This window comes from Triticum aestivum, chromosome 1B (assembly GCF_018294505.1).
Source record: "Triticum aestivum cultivar Chinese Spring chromosome 1B, IWGSC CS RefSeq v2.1, whole genome shotgun sequence".
Taxonomy (NCBI): Eukaryota; Viridiplantae; Streptophyta; class Magnoliopsida; order Poales; family Poaceae; genus Triticum; species Triticum aestivum.
In genome coordinates, this window is record NC_057795.1 from 557,594,955 (window position 1) to 557,599,253 (window position 4,299).

A 4,299-nucleotide genomic window follows, 5' to 3' on the forward strand; every position below is an offset into this window, starting at 1 on the left:
CTCACTATGGAATATGGATCACTATTTATTTTGTAGTGTCGAAGTACTTTCTTTTGTCTATTTGGCATATTGATGATTTCAAGCACGTTATTTGTTCTTGTGCCAAAATGTGACACACACCATTCAATCTTGTAGGTTGCCACCTGGATGCTCTTTGGACTACGACATGGACATGAAGGCATTTGTTGTAGTGCCAAATCTTACGTAGTGATGCCATCTTTGTTCATTGTGTATTATATGATGTGGAACTATATGCCGTGGAACTTTGTTTTGGGACTATATGCTATGGAACTTTGTCCTGGGACTATATATATGCTATGGAACTTTGTTTTGGGACTATATGCTATGGAACTTTGTCCTGGGACTATATATATGCTATGGAACTTTGTTTTGGGACTATATGCTATGGAACTTTGTCCTGGGACTATATGCTATGGAACCTTGTTCATTGTTGCTTATATTTGCTATGGAACTATGATGTCCTGTTATGGTTCTGTGCTGTGAGGATCTTTGGTATGGATAAAGGCAGTTACTATACTTTGTATTAAACTGTTTAATTTCTGATTTTTTTAAAAAAGAAGCTTTGCCGTCAAGGGACAGACGGCAAACATGCCACATGTCGCTAGCCTGTGCTACCGCTGGCATTTTGCCGTCTTGCCAACAGGCATGTTGACGGCAAAGAGGTGGAGTTTTGCCGTCTCGGCCAGCCCCACCTGACGGCAAAATATAAGTCTTTGCCCACTGGGCCACGAGCACCAGACGGCAAAGTCCTGCTATTTTCCCCACTGGGCCAACTGTGACAGACGGCAAAGTATGCTTCTTTCCCGTCTGCCTATATTGATAGTTGACGGCAAAGATAATAGACTTTGCCATCTGGTTGGACGGCCGGTAGACGGCAAAACACTTGACGCTGTCTATCAGACCGTCCGTTCCGTCTGGTGCAATTTTTTGACGTCTATTTTTTTCAAGTTGATGGCAAAAATATAGACTGGCCGCAAAGTCTTTGCCATCAGGAAAAAAATAGCAGACGGCAAAGTATTATTTGCCGATTAATCTTTGCCGTCTGACTTTGCCGTCTACTTCCTGGCGACAAACTCTTTGCCGTCTAGATTTACATCTTTGTCGTCTGTTATCCACAAACGGGAAACTAGCAGTTTCCTGTAGTGTGATGCCTTTATGGATGGCACCCTTGAACCTATTCACTTGCGCCTGACACTTAGGCCACTCGTTGTACACCCCCGGAACCTTCCCTTTGTACACGACATAGCACTGCCATCTCGCCATCAAGAAGCTAGGTACCTGTTAGAGATGCATCTTCATCAAGAGGATGTGCAATCATATGCAACAAAATATACTAGAGCAACACGAAAAAAAAGGATTAGCAAGTAGATGCAACATACAGTACGCAAACTAATTAACTAGAGGTACGCAGGTCATCATACCCAAACTAAGAAAGTAGCGTTACGCAAGTTCCGCAGGGACCATGGACATCACAAAGTTTCATCGCTACAGAAATTATACAAGTTCAACCGACACATATCATGATCATCGGCATCGTAAATCACTAGAAGTTCCATCCTTCCATATCATCCAGGATGGACCCTAGCATCTTGAACGGCGTGAGGTCATGACGTTGCATGCCAATGCGAGTTCGGACGTCAGCTCACGATATAGGGCCGTGGTGGAACATCCCCTTCTCATCGACGACTTCTTTCATGATGATCGTCGCAATGTCCCTTTGGATGTGAAAGAAGTCACCTCTTCTGAGTATATAATCCGCTTGTCCATGAGATTCTACCCACTTGTGGATATGATCATCATTTCTACCTGTTATGTGAAGCTTTTGGTGATCCGTGCTGAACTCAATCATGAGATGGAGGATGTAGAATCCATCTTTCTTGCTTGGTTTTGGGACTTGCATGCAGCAGAAGTTATTTTTATGCGCGAAATCCATCTTCTTGTTCCTTTGTTTCCTGATCTACATGTGGCCACCTCTAATGCTGAAGCCTTGGAGAGCATAATCTAGAATATTCATTATGTGGGTGTAGTCCTTCTTCTCGTAATCTCTGGAAGGGTCGAAATACACGGCGTGGGAGACTCGCGGGTAAAGAACGATAAGGACGGCGTGCCCATTGCTGCAGGGAAAAGACACCTCAAATTATTCTCCATATGAGCGAGAAGGAATGATTGAAATGCACGAAAGGGTTGTCCGGAACTGACTTACTTTGGATGATAAGGCACGAGGACAATTTCCTGGTCCTTATTCTGTACCATGAAGTTTTGGAGGTAGTCCCTAGCAGGTTCATGCTCAAAGTTGCCGAGACTCAAGAAAGACTCGTGCATGTAGTACGGATCCGCCATACAGATTTGTGAGGCTTCTTCACTCTTCATGACGGAGCTCATATGTAGCGCAAAAAGGCGGACGATTGTAAAATCGAGCCGCATTGTCAGAAACATCTCAAAGATATGGTCAAACCATAGTAAGAACACCTTCGCGGGCCATGTGTCGATGTAGCACTTCCCCTCAGGCACACGAGCCACGTATGTCGGATATCCTGGATCCTTTGATGCTAGTAGGCTTTTCTCAGTGGACAACACATGGTCGTGCAGTCTCCTGAGATCCCCTGATAGTGCCTCCAGCGGTTTCGGCGGTAGCATCGGCTCGCCCATGAGATGGAACATGGCCGCACCTTTCACGGGTACATGCTCTTCAGAATCCATTGTCTGGCTGCTATGTGCTCTGGCTTGTTTGGAGGCAGTTATCTTCCCCGATCTCTTCCTCTGCTTTTTCTTGGGCATACCTTCCAGACCCTTCCTTAACCCCTGCCCCAGGGTTCCCAGGCTAAGCACTGTACAACCCCCGACTAGCTGAGCCTGTGTTGAGGCAGCATCTTCAGGCGTGTCCTGTGAGGAATTCATGAAGAGAGACTTTTTGCAATCCTTCCAACGACCTTCCTTCCCGGGCATATCATCCATATCCTCATTAGCATGTTGATAGCCCGATTCTTCATATGGTTGACTCATCATATCTATGTCACAGTCATACGCGTTTGTATTGAGGAACCCATAGGGTCAACCTCCGTCTCATCATCCATTCTCTGTTCTACAGGACCGATTACATCAGCCAGTACTATTGCACCCCCTTCATCACGTCGTACACCACTCTCACCCGGCACTACAGGAGCTGGTAATTGCGTAGGTGGGGTGGTGGTCTCCGCACATGCTTGTTGATTTGTGGTTATTGGTGTGCTCTCGGCCGGATCCAGACGAATAAGATTCTTCGGCCATAGCAGCACCCAACCCTTGCAGCTTCCAATCCACAGAGAGGTCTCGTCGTCCTCTCCCACATGCTGTACTAGAGGAGGCAAAGCCTCGTGCCCCGATTTCACACTAAACAAGCTAAAGCTGAAGTGCCCAGCGGGGATCGGCTGGTTGTGGAACGTGGGTTGCAAGGGGTTCATTATCATCCCCTTTCCCACGTCCACCTTCTGGCATTTGATCAAGTAGAGTATGGTGCACGGTGTTTCTTCGCCCTGCAAACACATATGTCCGTGGCGTAAAACATCCGAAAGGCAATGAAAATGGAATATTACATGTAATCACCGTGACGGTATCGAGCTCAGCCAAAGACGAAGGCCCACCTAGCACGCCAGAGACTGAGTTAGGGCTACTATGAGCGGGAGCGACTGCGAGAGGAGGCCCGATTGCGTGAGCAAGTGATGGTGCGGTGTTGTTGTTGTTCATGGAGTTGCTCCCGACAAAACTGGGCATCGGGAAATCATGTACCGTCTTGTCTAGATTTTCCTTCGTCCATTTGATGATAGTTGGAACCAAGTTAGTAGCAAAATCATTTCTGCAGGCAGTTACAGCTGCATTGACTGCCTGCTATAGCAACTCATTTTTCTCCTCGGCTGTTTTTTCGCGTCCTCAGCTGCTTTTTTCTTGACCGCAAGCTTCACCTTCGCGTCGATGTCCGCCTGACTAAACTTCTTTTTCTGCTTGTTGGCCTCCAGGCCCTCGTTGTAAAACACCTTCCACGTGGCGCCGTCTCCAGCGCCGTGCACATGACCATATTGCGGCCGCTGGCCCAAAGGGAGTACCTTAAATTCGTTCAAGGCCCGGTTGAGAGGGGTGTCCCACTTGGGCCTCATCGGAGAAGTAGGGCTTTCGGCTGCAAGCTGGTGTTGCTTCTCCTACAGAAGGAGCCTGAACCCTTTAGGAATGTGTAGTCGAATAAATATGGAGCTAAATGTAAGGTGGTAAAAGAATAATTACCAGTAGTCTAATCAATTTCCTCGT